Source organism: Cnephaeus nilssonii (assembly GCF_951640355.1).
Source record: "Cnephaeus nilssonii genome assembly, chromosome: 21".
In the NCBI taxonomy this organism is placed as follows: Eukaryota; Metazoa; Chordata; class Mammalia; order Chiroptera; family Vespertilionidae; genus Cnephaeus; species Cnephaeus nilssonii.
Window position 1 is genome coordinate 28,743,772 of NC_137092.1, and position 21,915 is coordinate 28,765,686.

At 45.4% G+C, this 21,915-nt stretch overlaps 1 protein-coding gene and 1 long non-coding RNA gene across 3 annotated transcripts in view; one reads left to right on the forward strand and one right to left on the reverse strand.

Annotated features, from left to right (window-relative positions):
* The window catches only part of LOC307093672, a 44,738-nt gene that overhangs the window by 18,465 nt on the left and 4,358 nt on the right, over positions 1 to 21,915 (forward strand). The window contains exon 2 of the long non-coding RNA XR_013813000.1: positions 17,947 to 18,041. This is a non-coding gene — a long non-coding RNA (uncharacterized lncRNA). The remainder of the gene's footprint in view (positions 1 to 17,946; positions 18,042 to 21,915) is intronic.
* The window catches only part of RPS6KC1 (ribosomal protein S6 kinase C1), a 503,192-nt gene that overhangs the window by 5,517 nt on the left and 475,760 nt on the right, over positions 1 to 21,915 (reverse strand). The window lies entirely within an intron of this gene.

Genomic DNA, 21,915 nt, shown 5'->3' on the forward strand with positions numbered 1-21,915 from the left:
AACTCATTAGTCAACAGAGCCAAATATCAACAGTACAACAATTGAAATTTTCTTTTGAGAGCCAAATTTTTTAAACTTAAACTTCTTCTAACACCACCTCTTCAAAATAGACTCGCCCAGGCTATGGTATTTTGTGGAAGAGCGACACTCAAGGGGCCAAAGAGCCGCATGTGGCTCGCGAGCCGCAGTTTGCCGACCACGGTGCTAGGACATTACGATGGCTATGATGTCACATTACTGAGTGATAGGAATCTTTCAACTTTGTTATAATCTTATGAGACCGTTGTAGTATATGTGGTCCGTGGTTGGCTGAATAGTCTTTATGTGGTGTGTGACTGGATACAGACAATGGAAATCCTAAAGATTCTGCATACAACTCTATTTTCCAAATGTATGCACCTCAATCATCCAACCAAGGCCAAAGTGCCTACATCCCCAAACTCAGAAGGCTCTTTAGCAGATTAGTCAGGGGCCAGACCCAGGAATGTAAGAGAGAGTTTGTAGCTTGGGCCATCTGTGTGGTGTCACATGAGTGACCAGCATCACCCTCTCCTGAGTATTTGTCACCATTTGGCATGATTAATTCTAAGTTTCCTGTAGTTCTCATTTCCATCACAGATGCTGCATGGCTCTGATAAGTGTGTTGTGCACAGGGGTGTGGGAAGGGAGTCAGGGAAAGGAATGGAAATTTCTGTGGTTTTGGTTTTGGTGTGCCCTGCTATTGTCAAACTCAGAAGAAACGCACAATAGGAAATAGGTCAATTTTAACGGAACTTTCTAGGAGACTAAGGCAGTGGCCTTTGACATTCGTCTAAGTAGATGATAAACAATTGCTTCTAACATTGTTAGTCGGCATGGCTGGTTGATAAATGAAATTTTTAGCATAGATTTACTGCATCCTACAAGCCTACAAGAACAGAAACCATTTCTTTTTTGGTGAGAAGAATATTGTCCCTGATTCAAAGTAGCACAGTCCCCGGGCTGCATCTGTAGCATTGGGTCAGGTTAAATCTGGTGGCCACTACACATTACTTCTGTACCCTGAGTCAAGACAATGTTTTCATGATCCCTAAAGTGGTGTTAAGTCATTCAAGTCAAGAAAAAAAACATTCTTTTTACAGAATGGACTATTTGATCTGGTAGCCCCTTATAAACAGCCCTCTATTTTTCTCTGTGCCACCTAGGGTGGGTTGAATGCAGAACTGTGAAGCATTTAAACCATGTGTTCAGTCTCCTTCCTAAACCTGATTCCCTTCTACTGGTGTTCCGGCCTCCTCTCGTCATCATTTGTCTCATCTCTTGACTGTACAGAGACAACCCACAGCTCAATTTGCACTTCTGTTCACTGCTCCATTTCAGATCCTCTACTAGGCCCTTTCCATGTTTATCTCAAACACCAACTAGTAGGCCCTGTTAGGATCTCCATTTGTCAGATTACCTAAATGTTAAAAAATGTTACCAGTGTATTATGTCTAAAACAGAACTCTTAGGCCACCCCACTAAATCCCATCTTCCTCATCTACCTTGTTCTCAAACCAATCCACCGAGTCAGTTTTGACTCTTCTCCCTCCCTCACCCCCACATCTAATTTAGCAATAATTATTGCCAACTCCACTTTTAATATCTATCTCATATTGACCATTTCTTATGCACTCCATTGTTATTCCCTACATTTAAGGAAGACTCTGCATTGCTTTTTTTTTTCCCTTGAATATCCCTCTCTCAGACTTTCCCCTGGCTCGCACTGTCTCTTCATTAAGATTTAGGTAAAAAATGTCACCCCTTCAACGCTTTTTTTCTTGCCTATCCTATTTCCCCTTCTCACTATCTCTTTATCCCACTTTGTTATTTTTATGGTAGCTTTCACTGCTTTTTCTTAGTGCTCATTCTACTATGTTTCTCTGTTTTTATTCTATCATTCCTGGTAAAGCATAAGCTTCATAAGGACAAAGACTATGACTGTCTTATTGCCTAGAACAGGGACTGACATGATACTTATTAATGATAAATAGACAAGGAAACACAAGACAGCAGAGATTGACCACTTGCCCAAGGTTACACAGCTAGACAGTACGTGGTGGAGCCAGGGCTGAAGCCTTGGTCCGTCTGTCTGCTAATTGCTGTGCTAAACTTAATGTGTCACTCTCTTTTCCTCCCCATCAAATAAATCACCCCTGCATCCTGGCCTCTTCATTCTGGTTTCTCTAGAAATCCAATGTCTAGCCTAATTTTCTGTAAGTAATTAGGACTGTAGACTTCTTTAAAAGGATGTCTGAGGATGGTAATTTGGTTATCCAAAAGAATGAATCTCTAATTTCAGTTAGAATCCCAATCACTAGAGATGAAGAATTGGGACAGATTTTTAGAGGGTTGTGGGGAAGGGGGACGTTGAGACAATGGAGAATATGCTTCCATCAAATAACATCAGGAAGGTGGATCCATCTATGCAAAGATTGGACACATCATCATCATCCCTTCACATGTACATCAAATATACATACATCAAATATACAAAGGTGTTTCATGCATATTATCTCCTTGCATTCTCAAAATAACCCTTTAAAGCAGTGGTCACCAACCGGTGGTCCGAAAGGTTGGTGACTGCTGCTTTAAAGTTAGTATGTGAGATTCCTTATTCCCTTGACAAAAGAAGAAAAGGAGTCTCAGAATGGTTACGTGACTTTGTCCAAAAACACCTGGCCAGTATGGTAGGGCAGGAGATGTTGTCTGTATCCTCAGAGTCATAAGGTCTTACTCACTGTATTGTCAACAGAATTCCACCTCTGTGTTGTCCTTTTAACAGTGCGAAGCATAGAGATAAGGAACTATATTAACAAGGGGGAACAAATATGAAATATGGCTTATTGGTGAAGGAAGGGGGAGGCAAGAATAATCTATTTATCCAAAATAGAACAATTTTGTTATAGACTTGAATGCTGGCACTATGGTAATATATATATATATATATTTACACCCTTTTATGCTTCAGAATTTCTGATACATTTTTTTCAGTCCTAATCTCCCTTACTTAACTCCATGCTATCTCTGTAAACCTTCTATTTCACTGTTGAATCTTTCTTCTCCCACTTTCTCCCTCACTCCTGTTCTCCTTGCTGCCTTATTCCCACCCTACTTCTTTCTTCCCTTCCTTTCTTTCTTCCTCTTTTAATTGTTGGACTATAGTTTAGTAAAAGGTATAACTATATTTTTGGCTCAAAATTCTTTGGCCTCATTCCTTAGAGAACGACCCTAGTTTTTTGCATTGCCTATCCACAGAGACCCAATCTCAGGCTAGTAGATTTGTTCCCTCCATAATGATAAATAAGAGCTTCAGTTTTAATTAAGCACCTACTACATGGCATGCAGTGTGCTGATGGCTTTACATTTATTGTGTCATTCAAATCTCAAAACACAGAATGAGGCATTATACCCATTTTACAGATAAGAAAACTAAATCTAAGTAATTTGTCCAAGCTCTCCTGTCTAGTGAGTGACAAAACTAGGTTATAAACCCATGGATGATCTGAAGGAGAACATTGTCAACACTTGTTTAAACGATTCGATCAGGTCTTGAAATGACATACATAATATGTACCCCTATGCATGGCTGACTTTGCTAATCATTCATGATAGCTTGATGACTGAGCCCAGAGTCTTTATTTAAAAAAATATATATATTTTATTGATTTTTTTACAGAGAGGAAGAGAGAGGGATAGAGAGTTAGAAACATTGATGAGAGAGAAACATCGATCAGCTGCCTCCTGCACACCCCCTACTGGGGATGTGCCCGCAACCAAGGTACATGCCCTTGACGGGAATCGAACCTGGGACCTTTGAGTCTGCAGGCCGACGCTCTATCCACTGAGCCAAACCAGTTTCAGCCAGAGTCTTTCTTGATCTAGCCGTTCAGGCTATCGCTAATACTTGGTTAGAGTTGACATGGAGACAAGAAAGTCCTGCTCTGTGAGGCCAGAGATCTCATGATTTTGTTTGGGTTTATTTCCTTGTTTGGTAGTGAGTTTGTTTCTGAAATATTGAGACTATGACAACTCCAAAGATGCTCTTCCTCATTTTCAGACTTGCCCCCTCCCTCCCCCTTTGGAAGATCTGCTGTGAGGTTTCCAGGAGCCATCCCCTTGGGCTGTGAGTAGACAACTCGGGATCCAGGGTTGCAACTCCAGGCTACTTGGTATTCGTCCATATGGCTAATTTGTCGTAATGACCTTTGTAAAAAGAGCTATAACAGGTAGGATTGTGGATGCCACACCCGACAAAGCTACGTAATAAAATAGCAAGTTTGTGCTACTAGATCATAAAAGAGAAACAGATGGTCACATACATTTGACTGCTTTCAAGGAAGGGGCATATCAGATCAAACCACAAATGAAGTGCTTTGCACTTGATAACATCTAAATGAACAGCTTCACCTTTTCCATGTATTTTACTTCCACTAGTGTGTCAGGGATTGGCAGGTATTTCCTCCATGCTTGCTATCTCAAGGCCCTGAGGGGATTAGGAAGGAGGAGAGAGGAAGCCCATCAAGGATGGGTGCAGAAAGTTGATGACCTAGGATGGGGAAAAGATGGGGAGAAGGAAAGCGAGGCCACAACAGGAATTTGCATGACTGTGACTTACATCTTTGGACGCCATTGCTCAGCCCCCTCCCTGTTGAAAGCACCATACAGTTATCACCCTCCATGGGTCTGCCACATCCTTGCTGTGCAACCTTCGACAAATGACTTAACTCCTCTGATTCTCAGAAGCTTCATCTGTAAGGGTTGATTCTCAACCCTCTTTGGAAATCAAAATCACCCAGAGAACTTTTAAAAATACAGGTGTCCATGGCCCACCCTTGGCATTTTGGATTCACATGATGTGGGAAGGAGCTGAGCGAGGCGTGAATATTTTTACAAAGGTCTTCGGGAGAGAATCAAAACCACCAGGCTGGGTGATCTTAAGGTCCCTTGTGGCTCTGGCCAACTGCATGTCTCCCGAGCAGACAGCAGAATTAATCAGTGGGCTTACTCTTACTGTGCTGGACCCAGCTTTAACCTATACACTGGTGGCGGGGGGGGGGGGGGGGGGGGGGGGCGGGGGAGGGGAGAGCAGGAGGGGTTAGCTTGGGAAGCTCAGAATTGCCAGGCCTTAGGAGAAAGTAGAGCGCAGGGTGACCTCTGCCTTGGTGAGACTTTGCAGGGTTGATCTCTGTCAGCATCAAGTGGCTGCTCAAGAGTATTAGTAAGTCGGTGAAAATGAGCCCTTAATTAGCCGAGCAGCTGTGCTGGCTGAGGACCTTCCAGCCCTTTTCATGGTAGCAGAGCTTCCCTCCTACCTGGACTCCGGAAGCCTGGTTGGGGCCTGAGGTTTTAACTCCCCACTGGCCCTCACAACCAGGAACTTCTCAAGGAAACTCTCCAATGCATTCCAAGGTAACAATGGCACTGGCTTGGACTTGGACTTGTTTAATTCTGAAATCAAGGTCACTAGAAAGTACTACGGCTATTATTTGTGTGGTTTGGGTTTTTGTTTTTTTGTGAGGGTTTTTTTTTTTTTTTTTTTGGCAACATCTTTCTTTGCATTTGATGGTCCTGTCATCCCCAGAACTGTGTATGCTACTGATCCTGCCTGTATTCAAAGCTGTTATTAAGTGGAGTCTTTTAGATTTTAGAGAAATGATAATGGTTCCAAAGATGACAGAAAGTGGCAGCTGGTGACAAAAAAACCCTTGATAAGACGACAACAGTAAATCAAACTACCGCCACTTTTTCGTTTCATGTTTGTTAATACCACCTCGCCTTTTGAAGTTTAAAGCAAGGTTCAAAAAAGCCAGGTGCTGAATCATAATATTAAAGCAAGCAAGGAGCTCCATGAAAGCGAGGAGATCTGAGGGGGGAAGGCAACAAACACAGCTTTCAACTGCCTTTTGTCGGCCTTTCTGCAGATGTCACCAGTGGTTATCCCAGCAGCGGGTTCGGCTTGTAGCAGCGCCTCTGGCTGATTCCCGCGCTGCGTTTCAAGTGTCAATCAAAAAGGAAGGACGCAGCTTAGGTCCTGGTCATTGTCCTGTGAAAAGAGCCAAGCGTTTAACATTGATTTAGCTCCCTCAATATACAAAGATAGAGCCAGCTTTGTGCAGCGAAAAGGGCCTTTGGCAAGGTTGCTTGTAGAGCAATTCCATCGCATGGGATGCGCCTTGGTTAAGCTGTCACACTGCGGTGTCTGGAGCCCTCTGAAAAGTTATTCAGGACTGAGTGAGCAAATTAAAAAGAAATAGCACGCTCCCCGCAAGAGCGGCGCCGGTGGTGGAAGAGGCCTGTTCCCATCTCTTGGTCTTGAAAACAGTTTCTGCATATCCAGTGGTTTTGAAACGGGGAGTTAGGGCAAGAAGGAGAGGAAGGCAGAGGAGACCCGGGGACGCTCAGAGGGGGCAGCTTGGACTGCGACATTTTTCCTTGAAATTCCATGTGGCTGGCAGTTCAGGCGAGTTCCCACTGTCCTTACCTTCATTTATGTTTTATTTCCCGTGAGCAGACTCCAGTTGGGCCACATTTCCGGTAGGAAATGATTACACCAACATTCAAGTTTCATCAAATGACCTTGTTGCTTCTCTTCTTCTTTCCCTCTGTCTCCCACTACTCCTTCTCCTCCTCTTTGCCTTTGTTTTCCTACACAGTGCCCAATCATAGAATCACAGTTTAGCTTATATGTTGACTTTTCAACTGTGTGGTCTGGCGCCATGTGGACAGTCATCCCCAAGTGACCTTACACTTCCCACTTTCCAGTCCTTCCCTCCTCATCACTAGAGTCAAGCTCCCGGAAATTCGGAGCAGGTCTTGGGCCACGTGGTGGTTGATCCAGTTTCAGAGTGTGATGGATGCTCCCTGAATGTTCACCTGCTCTCCTTTCTTTCCCAGCTTTCTCTGCAGTTGGATTGGGGTCTTGGGATGACTTTGAGCTCACGGGAATGTGAACTAAATGCCATGTCACTTCTCCTTTGCAGTATTAATAATCAGTGTGCCTCGTTCATCCTTTCTGCCCCTTTAGAGGCCATGTGTTGAAATGACAGAGAGCTAAGATGGAAGCAACTTCCATCTCTGAGTGCAAGCAGTCTCCCTGGAGGGTCACCTGACCTCGGGGGATTTTTCATGAACAAGAATTTCACCCATGCTGTCTGATATGCCCAGCTTAGCTGGAAGTACCCTGATCAGGCACTCGTGGAAAAGGGGTGGTTCTGAAATTTTGGCCAGCCAGAGAGCTTTTTCCAGCAGCCGATCTAACCTGTGTAAATATAGCAAGACGATAAATGGAAACACAGCAACACAAAAAGGGTTCATTTTCCATTTAGCCAAAGTTCTGAGTTCTCAACGATGACTAGTCTGTCTGTCACACTGAGATACCATCTCTTCATTTGTGCCCACCGCCATGCCATCTGCAATTACTTTGCCAAATTGTCCTTTGGCTGCATCTGCCTGTTAACACCTTGACTAAGAATTAACCAAACCATCTGCTTCTTTCACTCTTGAACCCAAGCTAGTGAGTATAACAGGAAATAAATCAAATGTGCTGACGAGTGCCACTGCTGATGTTTGGTCTCCAGTCTCAGCTGCCCCTCAATACCAATTAGCAATTCCATCACATGTCCTTAGTTAGCGTCTTATGCCTCTTCTTAGCATATTACATATTACTTTCAATTTCACAATAAAACAGTAAGGGTAATTGACATGGTTTTCTTAAAATTCCTACCTATACCCCCACAGCTTTTCTGTGCCTCCCTCCCCTGTCTCAAAGGATTCCTCCTTTCATCCCAGGATGACCCTTACACCTGTCTTCTGGATCTCCTCCCTTAGAACATTGCTGGACTTATTTTATTCCTAGAATTTCCATTGTCTGAGCATATAAACCAGGTTCTCCCTATAGGCCTTTGAACAGAGTGGCTTACTAACATTTCCCTTCTTCTCATTCCTCAGCCACCACTTGACCCACAGCTATCTGCTTTCTGTCTTGTCTATTTAAACTGCTCTGGCAAAGGCCACCGGTGCCATCCGTGTTATGGCACAGGCACACTTACATCATCATCTTGTCTCCACCTGTCTGTACCATGTAGACTCTTAACCACTGCCTTCTCACCTTGTTCTCCAAACTTTGTTTCCAAGACATTATTTTCTCCTGGCTTGCCTTTCCCTTCTCCAGCTTCTCTTTCTACATCTTTTACCAGATTCCTGTCCCTTTGAACACCATCCCTCCTCCGAATGCCACCCTCAAGCTCCAATTGTGGCCCTCTTCTTTTTCAACTCAAGATTTCTGAAATAGCCTTCATGGTGCTGGTTGGAATCTGGGAAAGGGAAGGGTTAAAAAACTCCAACTTGCCGAAACCGGTTTGGCTCAGTGGATAGAGTGTCAGCCTGCGGACTGAAAGGTCCCAGGTTCGATTCCGGTCAAGGGCACGTACCTTGGTTGCAGGCACATACCCAGTAGGGGGTGTGCAGGAGGCAGCTGATCGATGTTTCTCTCTCATCGATGTTTCTAACTCTCTATCCCTCTCTCTTCCTCTCTGTAAAAAATCAATAAAATATATTTTAAAACAACAACAACAACAAAAACTCCAACTCGCCTATTTAGGAAGAGAGGAATCTCCTTGGCCCAGATTTCGGCTCCATAATAGAGTACTGATTCCCCAAATACAGTTGGCTTGTACAGTATTGCAAATAGATATGGCTCAGGTTGTACCAAGGACTGGGTCTCCACCAATGTTATGATGCTAGGCATCTGTACAGAACTCCATATATAAGTTTCTTAGATGTGTGACAATCCTTTTGCTAGTGAATGGTTACAGCAGTAGACCTGGGACTAGATGAACAGTTTGGCAACTGGCTGCTGCTTCTCACCCCAGTGCATTTGAATATGCTCTCATTCACCTGTGAACTGTGGATCCCAATGCCTATTAGGGATCGAGCTTAAAGCAATTCCATGAGAGGTGAAATTGTCCATCTTCTTTTGCTCTGTTCCAGAGATGCATCTCTAAAGACTATCTTTGCTTGACTCCGCTTTCTATCTTTCCAACAGAAAAATTCTTTACTGCCTCTCAATGCTCATTAACCTTAGTTAGTAATTTCACATATGAATGTTTGTCTTCCAGATAACTCTAAACACCTGAGAGAGCAAGTTCTTTATTCCTTATGGCCCTGACACTCGCATCTACATATACCCATATTTATACTGAACAAGGATGAAGGGAGAGTTTCCTCAACCTTTTTCTTCTTATTGTAAACAAAAACACTTCTTTACTATTAGGATGATCTGATGTCTTTATCCTTGGGGGGGGGGGGGGGGGAAGCATGCTGGTTTTATCAGAGACTCAACCTCCCTGGGCATCTCCATGTGGCAACTAGTTTAACCTTTTTGACCGCAATTGCTAGTTTGCTAGACCAAGTCATCAACTTGAACTGATCGCTTCTCATGGCCCGAAAGGTGACCTGGGTTACATGCAGATACACACTGATTTGGTGACTTCCTTCTGGCTTCCTAGTCATGATGACAACTCAGCTTTGATTCTTAAGTTGCAATCCATTTTCAAGCATTAACCAAGCTTTTAAACCACCACAGACAGCAAAGGCAATAAGTCTCTAGTCTGGGAAAGGTGAAGTCACAGGGCATTAAAAGAGAAAGCAGAAAAAATACCACAAATCCACAGACCAGCTGAAGCCAATGTCATATGACATGTGACTTTGTTTACCCTGACTGGGGGCGTCAGCTCTGAGCCCGGGGGGCGAGGCCGGCGGATGGGGAGACCTGTTCGGAGAGAGGAGTCATCTGCACACTGAGTGCATTAAATAGTGAAGGGGCCCTTTGGGTCTTTCCATCCAAAGACTGTCGTCTTCTTCCAGCTGCTCCGTTACTGTGCCAGGGCCACAGGGTAAAGCAAGTCTGATTTAACCACATCACCGGCCTCTCGTAACAATGCCCCGTCCCTCCACCGTGCTCCTGTAATGGGGAACATTTATTGTGATTTTTAGCGGCAGTTGAGCCATATCCCTGCTCTCTTTCCTCTACGCTCCTGCCTCAGATGTTGTGAGTGAGGCCTCTGAGAGCCCAAGGAATGGTGGATCAAGGACAGAATAGAAATCACCACTCTCTTAACTGCTCCAAGCATCCAAACCAAACATCGGCGTGCTTGGGAAAGTGCCCAGAGTCTCCAGAACCCTCGATAAGGTGCTGAGGTGCATGCAGTAGGAGTAGGGCAACCCCACATGGAAGCTCTCAGTACAGGCGTCTCAGATGCTACAAACTGAAACTGACAATGATCCCTTTGGTCAGAAGACGTCAAACCACAGCGAAAGGACCACAGGCACTGCTGGGCTGCTCACGACTGGCCCACCTTCGGTCCACTTTGGTCTGAGCAATGCTCCATGGATCTCCCTGCTGTCACCTCACTCGGTGCCTCTAGCACACATGGGTCTTGTGCCCCTTCATTCATGGACAACCAGGAAGTTAGAGTTTCCCTTTAACCCAACAGCCAAAGGAAAGTGCAACCAAGAAAAAAGAATCCAAACACATAGCCACAAAATTTCAAAAGAAACAAAATCTTTCTCTGGCGTTCTGATGGAATCCAATCTTCAGTGTCCTCTAAAGGAAATTTACACGGGGGTGGGGGCGGGGGGGGGGGAGGTGGAGAAGCAGGATGTGAAGAGAAGCAGAAAGGAAAAAGGTGCATTTCAGACCAAGCCTGTGTAGGCTGTGTCCACCCCTACCCAAGACCTGACCTTGCTCCGGTTTGATTTATTGCAATTCATCAAAGTAGTCAAAATTGGTATGAAAATCTGCATTCCACCTGTCCTGGAATAAACTAGCCACCGGGGAGGTGGGCTGATCAAATACATTCATTCTGGTTCCATTTGGTTTCGGCTATATCAATAGCAGAGACAGAGATGTTATTGAGGCTATCCTCTGGATAATACACTGATGACATCTAGTTTCCACCTCTGAGAAACAGGAACAGTGAAGAGGCTCCTTGGGCTTCCAAGGAGGCGGTGGGGGCCAGTGTTACAGACAGGACTGTGGGTTCAGGCTGCTGGGAGCAGCCCCGGCTCCAGTGCTGGGGTGGCTATGGGCAGTTGTACCCTTGCACACCTCAGCTTCCTCAGCTGGAGAAGGAAGAGGCAGCCATGATGCTGTTGTGAGGATTAAGTAAGATAATGTACATAAAGCTCTTGAAACTACCCGGCACAGACCAACTGGTCACGGATATAGCTATCACCACTATTTCACGTTAGTTTATTGTAAAAACACTCAGTTCTCCGTGGACAATGACTTCATTTGGGAGATTAAAGAGAGCAATTAATACATGACAGAAAATGTAAAGCAGGTTAGCTGTATAAAATGTGGGAGGTATAGACGATCAGAGAAGAAAATTAAACCATGAGATTCACCTGTAATCGCATTGCTCAGCGATAACTCATGTTAAATTTGGGCATACATTACTTGAGAGAGATATGTGATAAATGTGTATATAAAGAGATGATTTATGTAAATTATGTAACTATCTACATTCATACTTATAACTGGTTTTATTGTGTGCACACATACAAATACGGATACTGTACATCTGTATTTCATTTCACACGGATTATACAGGATGTACTGTTGATCAGGGCCCGCCCTCGTCATCTCAGGAAAGAGGATCCACTCTCCCATGCCCCATGGCTCACTTCCTCACTTCCTTCTTTCAGGTCTCTGCCTAGATCAGTGGTTGGCAAACTGCGGCTCGCGAGCCACATGCGGCTCTTTGGCCCCTCTTCCACAAAATACCACGGCCTGGGCGAGTCTATTTTGAAGAAGTGGCGTTAGAAGAAGTTGAAGTTTAAAATATTTGGCTCTCAAAAGAAATTTCAATCGTTGTACTGTTGATATTTGGCTCTGTTGACTAATGAGTTTGCCGACCACTGGCCTAGATGACCCCCCTCACACAGGCCACTAGCGACCCTAAAAGACAGTGCTCCCCCAACCCTTCCAACCCCTGGCCCTGCTTTGTTTTATAAGAGGTTCTTCTGTGTGTGCCATCTTTACTGAGAGCGGAAGCCTCAGCGCCGGGCACCTCCCCGTCACAGTACCGCGCCGGCTCAGCCCTTGTTCACTCTGCATTTGTGGAATGAATGCATGTCCAGTCCCGACTTCTTTCTCCACTGCCCACAGCTTTCCCGTGACTCTGGGACGGGCTTCTTTAGCCATCAATTACTGTACTCTGAGGAAATGCAAACTTCACGTAAATCCTCTCCCAAACGAAGCATAGGGAAGAAGGTAACCCCACGAAGACCCACACATGGACTAGTTCCAGTTGTTTTTCATCGGTGCCTGCAGTTTTAGAGCTCATTAGGACGCCCTTACCTAGGAAGAGGTAGTGCTTTGTTTATGCTTCGTTTTCACGGCTCCTTTGTGTCTACCTAGCACTTCTCGCTTTCCGTTCACTTGTGCTTTCTACGCTTAGGATGGAATTTCTTAGGGCAGGGCCCCAGGGGGCTCCTTCTGGGCCTTTCCCCAGCGGCCAGTACCCCGCCTCACTTTCGGAGAGAGCTGAGCCGAAGGGCATGTGCAGGGGGGAATCACAGCAGCCTTTCCTTTTTATTCTGGAGCCACGCCGAATCGGTCCCCAGACTGCACCGAGGAGGACTGGGGGCTGCATGAAAGGTTGCATTTGGGGTCAGAATTTAATTCCCTGACGAGCGAGGGGCAGTTGGCTTCCCTCTAACCCCCAGTCCTCCTCTCTCTAAACAGAAAATCGCCACACCGTAACCGATTTACCGGAGCCAAGGTTGTGGAATATTAATATGGTGTTTACTCTGATGGCTGCATGAAAGAACCATAGTTGTTTCTAGGAGATGAGATCTCAGCGTCACCTCCACAGGGCGCGGTGAGCTGCGGGGAGAGGGGTTTGAAAGCCAAAGAAGACACAAAGCAAGGGAGAAAGTCACCTCCCTCCTGACAGTGGAATGAGCAGCTGCTCAGAAAGCTTTACCCCAAAAATGGGCCTACGGCTGTGGTCAGCAAACTGCGGCTCGCGAGCCACATGCGGCTCTTTGGCCCCTTGAGTGTGGCTCTTCCACAAAATACCACGGCTTGGGCGAGTCTATTTTGAAGAAGTGGCGTTAGAAGAAGTTGAAGTTTAAAAAATTTGGCTCTCAAAAGAAATTTCAATTGTTGTACTGTTGATATTTGGCTCTGTTGACTAATGAGTTTGCTGACCACTGGCCTAGGGTGTCAACCGTGGAAGGTTGGTGTGATGGCTGGCTTTATGTGTCAACTTGGCTAAGCTATGGCACCGAGTTGTTGGATGAAATGTCAGTATAGATGTTGCTGTGAAGGTACTTTTTAAAATGTGGTTAACATCTGCAATCGGCTGACTGTAACTAAAGGAAATTTAAAGGCAATTACCCTTAATAATGTGGGTGGGCCTCATCCAACCAGTTGAAGGCTTTAAGAGCAAAAACTGAGATTTTTCTAGAGAAGGAGAAATTCTACTCATCCCAGCCTGCCCCAAGGATTTTGGACTTGCCAGGCCCACACTTGTGTGAGACAGTTCCTTAAAATAATTCCTCTGGTTCTGCTTCTCCGAAGAACCCTGACTGACACAGTTGGGAAGCAGCATCTGCTTGGAAGAGGGAGAGATTGACAGGGGCAGTGTGCCAAGGACAAAGGGAAAGGGATTCAAAGGCATGCCTATCGCTACTGCCCAGAATGACCAATACGTCAAGCCCAGGAGAGGAACGGGGACACAGTGTCAATAAAGAAGAGCGCCTTTGCCTCGGGGACCAGAGTGGCTGACAGCCATCACTTTGACTTTGGAGGGTGTCAGTGAGAAGTAAGTGACCGATCATGCTTGCTAGCATGTGCTTCACACTTCCCAAAGCTGTGCCCACGTTTCCTCGTTTGGTTCCCACACCAACCCTGCATGTTGGCAAGGGCAAGGCTGAGTACACCCATTTCACAGATCAGAAAGAAAAGAGCTACTGGGTACCCCACGGCTGGGGGCTCACGGATGCCTTGAAGAGAGGGAATAGTGTTACAAGGGCTTCCAAGGTGAGACGGATCGGGAGGCTGGGGTCAACCTCTCGGCATTCGCCTGTGACTGAGCTGGCTCCCGCACCAACGCAAGACGCACCAACGCAAGACGTCTTGCACGTCAGAAATGATCTACCTGAGAACGGTCCCGAAGGGAGGCCCTGTGGGTGAAGAGATGTCTCTCCAGAGAGTTGGAGGGGAAAGGCTTTGGAGGACACAGTCTTTTCTAGGGGATGATGAGTGGTGGCAACAAAAGTTACCCGTGGGCAGAAACAGCTGGGGAGCCATCTGTCTGGGAGAAGCCTCCGGCCTGTTTCATTGCCCCCCCCTTCCTGCATTGTGAGAGGCCTGGCCGCTGACAGGAGGCGGTTTACTGCAGAGGGAACAGAAGGAAACCAGTTGGCACTTGTATAACCTTGGCCTCATTAGCATCCAAGCAAAGCCCACTGGGCTATTGACTTCCAGTAAATATCCACCCACCAGGAAGATCCCTCCCAGCCCCGCCTCAGGGGTGTTCAGACCCCAGTCAGGGCCTTCTCGCTCCTCCATCCCGGGCTGGCTTTGTCATCCAGGAGCCGCTCCTCCCCACCCAGGATCTGGAGCTCAGAAAACACTGCGTCTTCCTTCCGGCGGGGACCGCGGTGGTGGGGGAAGAAGGAAGGAGACCTCCGTGGTCACCTCTCTGAAAGTCTCCCATTCTCTCGCTCCAAGGGGCCAAACAAATAAACCTTAGAAAGGCGGTTCAGCAAGTGAAGCGTGCACAATTATATTTCCAACTGCTTTGAAAACTTTTATTTCCATACAGCAAATGACACATTATCTTTCCGGAGGTCAAGGAATAATGCAGGCGGATTCTTGCGACACTGCGAGAGTTAATGTTTCCAGTTGCCATTGTGTCCTGTGCAAAGAAAGGCGGCCGGTCACCTGGGGTTAGCACAACACGGCGCAGGGAAGGTGGAATCCACCAGGAGTGCTTTGAAAATGTTGGACACTATTGTGCAGGCGGGCTCCCTCCTGGCCCCGCCGTGCGACGGGCCTCCGGGTGCTAAGGAGATAAGCGACGCGCTGCTTGGAGTGTCAGGGGTAGGACTCTCCTGAAGCTGCCTTCATAATTTCCTCGAACTTAAGGACTTTGATTTGTTAATAGTAATTGAAAAAGATAATTCAATTGAAGTGTCACTCGGATATAATAATTGCCAAGGAAATTGAACCACAAAGAAATACCATAAATTGCAACTTAACGTTTATTAGAGTCCTTGGAGCGACTAATGTTTCCCCAGGTATCTTCCCTCCCATCTTTTGAATGTGCCTCCTCGTTCACGCTGCCCTTTCAGTAATACCTTGGCTTCTTCCTAGATTTTCAATCGGTGCATTTGGCCCCTCTTAAAATGCTTATCCTTGCAAAGTACTTGTTACATTAATCATCTGGTGAGAACTTGAGCTAAACTCTTCATTGTCAAATGTCAGCTTCCACCCATTCTGCCTACAATGTTTTCTTTGCTTTTGTAGGTTGAAATGATGCTTCGTATATTGAAAGGGCTGTGGGAGTATCCACTGCTGTTATTGTGATTCTACACATTTTCTTAACAGGAAACCATCTTTGCAAGCGTTGTATTACACCACTGAACTATGGCCAGGACTTAGAACAATACAAGAAGCCACCTTACCCTCCTCAGGTGGCCTTCCTTGGAACATTACTATTACTACTATCGTTATTATTTCCAATTGATGATGAGGAAGGAAACACTTCACCTCCTGACGCTATGGAATGCACAGCCTGCTCCTTTCTTATTCCACCCCCACAATCACCCTTGCACAGGATTCTGATCCATCATCACAACCACGGCTCCCCTTCCTCTCACCTACCCCATTTTACTCCTAGGAAACATCTGGTGTGAGACTGATTTATGACAAGAGACCCAGTCAGAACTCAGCCATGTCTTCATTCCCAGGAGCCTATGGCAAGCTTTCAATTCAATTAAGGGAGAAAAACATGGAAGGGAGACAACGTGACAAAGAAAGAACAGGGAGAGTGAATAAAAGAAAGGAAGGGAGAGAAGCATGGGGAGGAAACGAGGATGTAACCACACGCCTCCCGGATAAAATCTGTGATATAGAGTTAAGTGTGTGTGTGTGGCGGGGGCAGGGGGGTGAGATGCAAAATATGTGCCCAAAAGGACTGTAACTACATGAAGTCTCTATTTATGAAGACAGACAATGGGAATGGAATTCACCAGAATGAAAACAGGTATATGTAAGGTTGTCAGGATCATAAGGATTATTTTCTCCAGTTTTTAGACTTTCAATTATGCACCATCTGGATAACAGAAAAGTGGAAGAAATGTTAAGAGCGGTGTAGAGGCACAAACACAGCTGCCCCTTTTAAGCCCCTGACTCTGTGTTGTGTTGAAGTCCATGGCCTGGGAGCAGGGAAAGGTGGTCTGAAGCTCTACCCTCAGGGCATGCCCCTGCTGTCTTCACTCAGAGATCCCCCCCCCCCCCCCCCCCCCGCCCAACAACTCCCCTAAGGATGAGCTCAAGGAAAGCTGGAAGCCAGGGAAGAGCTTTATGTAGGGATGTGCTGACCCCAAAGGACCTGTTTAGAGTTCCTTGGAAGTCAAGTATTGCCGGAACAGCCCATGGCAGCTCTTACGTGAATCTTCCTGAATGTTTGAACTAGACATTTTTTAATTGAAAAATTCTTTTTTTTTCTCTCTTTCTTAATGTACAGCCATCCCCCATGGTAATTATATATATATGAATGAATCAGTACCACACAAAAGCATGGCATGAAGAACCAAAAGTATCCCATTGTCTGGCGGACAATGTAATGAAATACAAAACGTTAGGGGCCCTGAAGTCACCGAGACTTGTCATCCCCATTTGGCAATTGGGCGAAGCCTGTTGGGCCTCAACCGTGGCCATGGCTAAATGAGGGTAATTTAGTTAGCTTCATTGGGTTGCTATGCGAAGGAGAAGGTCTAAGGTTTGTGATGTGTGTAACCGGCTTCGAGTATTTTAAGTACTCCACAGGTGTTCCCACTTCCTTCTGAACCAAGGAGTCCTGTTTATTCCTCTTCACCTCACTGAACCCTTCTACTTCAAAAGAATGTAAAATAACACTCTGTGATGACCTTACTCATTATCACATGCGTTCAGATGTGCCACTGATTAAATCGTGACCCTTAAAATGTTCTTTCCACACACAGTGGCAAAGTCTTGTAAAACACACTTGCTTGACAAGTTCCAGTGTCTGAAGGGGTTGGTGAGGTGCTCTGGAGGAGTACTCGCTGGACTGGGATCCAGCAGCTCCAGGCTGAGATCCAAACTGCCCCTAGCACGGTGAGTGACTTTGGACAAGACACTGCTTCTTAGGACCTCAGTGGTCCCCTCTGTAAAATGAGGGGAAATGGCCAGAAGCGGGAATTTTAAACACATTTAATCAGTACTTTCCTGTTCAAATGGAATCCTACCTCTAACAGAGATGCTCTGGCTGTGGCAGGGGGCAGTGCTTGGTGACTCCCTCCCAATTGGGGTCTCTCTCTCTCGATGGTTTACCTTGAGATCCATCTTCAAGGCCATAGAGCAGGCCTGGAAACCATAGTTTTTTTACACTCTCAAATCACTTGACAATCTAACAGTCCACAATTCTACATATGTCTATCCTAATTTATCAACATTTCATCACAAGGCATGACTATTTTATAAAGTACTGTCATCAATATATACCAAAGCATATTAGCACATTGCTCTCTTGACTTCTATTGCTGGACAGTTAAAGAATATTCAACTCAGGACTTTGCTTTCCTGAGTGCCTGCTATTTTGTTTTTATTCCTCTTTTTCTCCTTCTGATTTTTCTTTTTAACTTTCCTTCATTCCTGCTGTTTTCCAGAAGGAATCTCCATCTTGTTGATACTCTTCTGGATCGAATTCCCCTGCTGACTTCCTTCCCTGGATTGCCTCGCATGTTTGACAGTGAACAAGGAGGTAGGATGCTTGCCATTTGGGAACACTTCTCTCTCTCTCTCTCTCTCTCTCTCTCTCTCTCTCTCTCTCTCTCTCTCTCTCTCTCTCTCTGTGTTCCTATAGATTTCTGTCCCATGCTCTTCCCCCTTCCTCCAGACATCCTCTAAATGGGTCCAAGGACCAGCAGCAACAGCATTACCTTGGAGGCTCTTTAAAAATACAAATTCTTGGGTCTCATCCCATTTTTACTGAATCAAAGCCTCCAAGGCTTGAGGTTAGGAAAGCAGATGATAATATTAGCTTCCAAAGTGAATGTTCATCTCCTTAAATTTTGAAAAAACCTTTCAAATGACTCTCCCCCATTTCTCCATCTCTCGCTTCTCGGCTTCGTCCCCCTCAGTTCTCATCCCAATTACCAGCTGACTGGTGGATGCCACTGCTACTTAAATGCGCTCCCACTCTGGATCCCTAATCATGCCCATTGTGCTCCTCAAAGCTAAGTCAAGAATCACTGCCTTTTTATTCCCCTCTCCATATATATTGTAGAAGGAAGCAGGTCCCTGCGCTTTTGTTGTCTCTACTTCTGGGCTCAGCTCCATTTGCTGGTGAACAGGCCTTATCTTCCCTCTCCCCCTCTAACTACCGTAACGTTCGGCATCCTTTCATGTCTGTGCTTTTAAAGTAAATCTTTGGACAATTAAAGATATGAAATGGCTAAATAGAGTTCTGCAGGCGTTGTTCTCTCCTTTTTAAAGGTTTAATCACACTTAATGGCTCTCTTCAAAACTTGAATTTTCCATTTTGGTGTTCTGACTCCATTGAAAGAGTTTACTAATATTCTTTCAAAAGTATTCTCTGCTCAAATGAGCTATTCAATAGAGCTTTATGCCATGCTATAGGATGTATGCTGCATGGGAAATAATTTAAAGGGAGATCAGAGTTGGGGGTACCATTCCTCACTACAGGTTTTGTTAGTTAAACCATAATCATTAATATGGGATCCATTAAACGTTAGTGTGAAGGAACAAGAATAACCATTTAGGTAAAAAGGCATATTTCAAGTCCTGTTTCAAATGCAATTTAAATACCCCTTTCCCTGAAGATAGTTCAGTTTGGCCTTGCGAGTCTATAAATAGGAACTGGTAATAAATTCTCCTTTCCTCCCTCCCTTCACCTCCTCTCTCTTTTTCCTACTCAAAAGTGGTAGACAACAGAATAGGGGAAAGTAAAAGGAAACCATTGTGTGACCAATGTCTGTTTCGGATTGTTGTAAACAAATTGTCTTGACTCTTCCCAGTCTTGGTCCTGCTGAGCTGTATCTTGTTCTGACTTGTCACCGTCAGGCGTAGGAAGCCGGCCGGACACTGAGGACCCCCTGGGTCATACTCACAGTCCAAATGATAGAGTTTGCTCCTTGCAAGGGAAATTTAGTGGAAAATAAAAGCCGGTACTCCCTGACAGCATCTTTATTAACCCCTAGACTCTCTGGTGGGCTAAGTGATTTGGATAATGCATGTGATGCTAATGAGATACATGGGCTCAGATAAGGAAAACTGATGCTATGTGGCTGTGACCTAATAGGGACACCCCGTCTCCCTGCTGCCTTCTGGCTGGCCTGCCTTCCGCTTTCCCTAATTCTTTCTCCCCACAAGTAGCTGCTGAGTACCTGCAACATGCCCGGTAGCATGCTAAGTGCTAGGACAAGTTTGAGAGAATTGTGACCTGACCTTGAGGAGTTTAACCAAAGAAAGAAAGAAATATTGAAGGTAATGGAAAGAGCCCAGAGGACATGACCTGTGATCCAGGCCATGGTGGTTCACCAACTACATGATCTCCGAGAAGGCATTTCTTCTCTATGTGACTCTGTGTCTCATTCGTGAAGAGAGTTGCTGAGATTGAGTAGCATTCACTGCTTATAAAAGTACTAATTAGTTATTTAAGCTCCAGGAGAGCAGGGTCCTTGGCTGGTATTCAACTCTGCATCCCTAGTGCCTAGAACAGTGGCTGGCATAGAGCAGGCGCCCCATAAATAGTTGCTGAATGGATGCATGTGTTACAGTTAAAGAACTCTTCATGAAGCCTGAACTGCTGACCTTGACCTGAGTTTGTAGGCTTGGTAGGATTTGCACTGGACAGAGGAGGAGAAGAGTATTTCAAAAAGAGAGCAGCAGAGGGAACAAAATGGGGTCAAACAATTTCAGTTTCAAAGGTTCCGAAGAGACCCGTTTGCACGCAGCAGTGATGGATGTGTCTGGGAAGAGTGGATGCAGGCCAGATTTCCGAAGGCCTTAAATGCCAGGATTAGCCAGGGGGGAGATAGTGAAGGTTTTGGATCCTGGGTGTTATTTGAAGGAAGTAATATTTTAGGAAGATTAATCAGGCAAAATTTAAGACTGAAGGTGGCAGAGAAATAAATTAAGAGGACGTTGCAATAACTGAGGTACTGGGTGACAAGACCTGAATTAGAATCACGGAAATGGGAATCAAAAGGAAGGGAGAAAGCAGGAATCGATGGAACAGGTCACTGAGGAGCTATGTAAGAGATGAGGGAGGAGAAAGCATTTAAGGTATAGAGACTGGAGTTCTGATAGAATTAATAGAAATGGGGCAGGGAGGCCACTTATGAGAGAAATATAGTGCAATCATTTTCAGTTATTTTGGGGTGTTGGTTGAATATCCATGTGGAAATGTCCAGCAGGCAGTGGAATATGTGGGGCTGGAGAAAGGAACGTGGGTGAGGACCAAAGGTAACAGATGTGGAAGCCATTTCCTTGGAGGTGGCTGGGAAGAGATGGCTTCTTTAAAGAAGAGCATAGATGCCCTGGCCAGTTTGGCTCGGTGGATAGAGCATGGCCTGCGGACTTAAAAGGTCCCGTTTGGTTCCCGTCAGGGGCACATGCTGAGGTTGCGGGCTTGATCCCCAGTAGAGGGCATACAGGAGGCAGCCAATCAATGATTCTCTCATCATTGATGTTTCTATCTCTCTCTCCCTCTCTGAAATCAATAAAAATAAAGAAGAGCAGAGGCCCCAGGGCAGAACCTGAGTAACAAGGGAGGCACGACTGCAAGTCATTTCGGGCTAATGAGATAGGATATTTGAAGGTCCTGATATATAATTAGGATAGGGATCATTATGAAGAAAATCCTTAGTGTAAGAGAATGGTCAAGCACATCAAATGCTAGAGATGATGTCAAGGAAAATGAAAAATTAGAAAAGGTCGTTAGATGTGCCCATTAGGAGATCATTGAGGAGAAAGACGGAAAGATTTTCCTATAAGGGAACTTATTCCACAAGGGAATTGTACACATTCCCAGCCTTTCTGTCAGAGCACATGTTGGAAACTCCTCTGTTCCCTTATCTTCTCCAATCCACAAGGAATGTCACATGGGGAGGTCGTTATAAGCCATGTGATGGCAGCCCAGTCTGTGTTCTTCACTAAGAGCAGGTCAACAGTTACTGATTAATCACCCACTCGAAGAGGAGTGACTGATTTCTTACCCCTGACACCTGCCATCACCACTTCTTTGTTTTGCCTTCTTCTGGAACCAAGGTTTTATAAATAACGTGTTTTCAAGACAGAGGGGGAAAGTCAAGACAGAGGGGAAAATGCTCAACAAGCCTTGATGAAGAGTTGGGCTTCTACAAGTTTAGTTTCATTCCAGAGAGACATGTTGGGAAGTTGGGTTCCATTAGCTAGAGAGCTGATCTAACATATATCAGAGAAGGGTGACGGGGAGCAGAGGATGAGGAACCGGGCCCACATATATGCTAGGTTGCTGGCTAGCGACTTGCTAACATGTGGGGGTGCATTTTAAAATAGCCCATCTCTAAGATACTTCCCCCAATCTGCCCATTTAGGCATGGCATTCATTTAAAGGGACAAAGCCATGAATC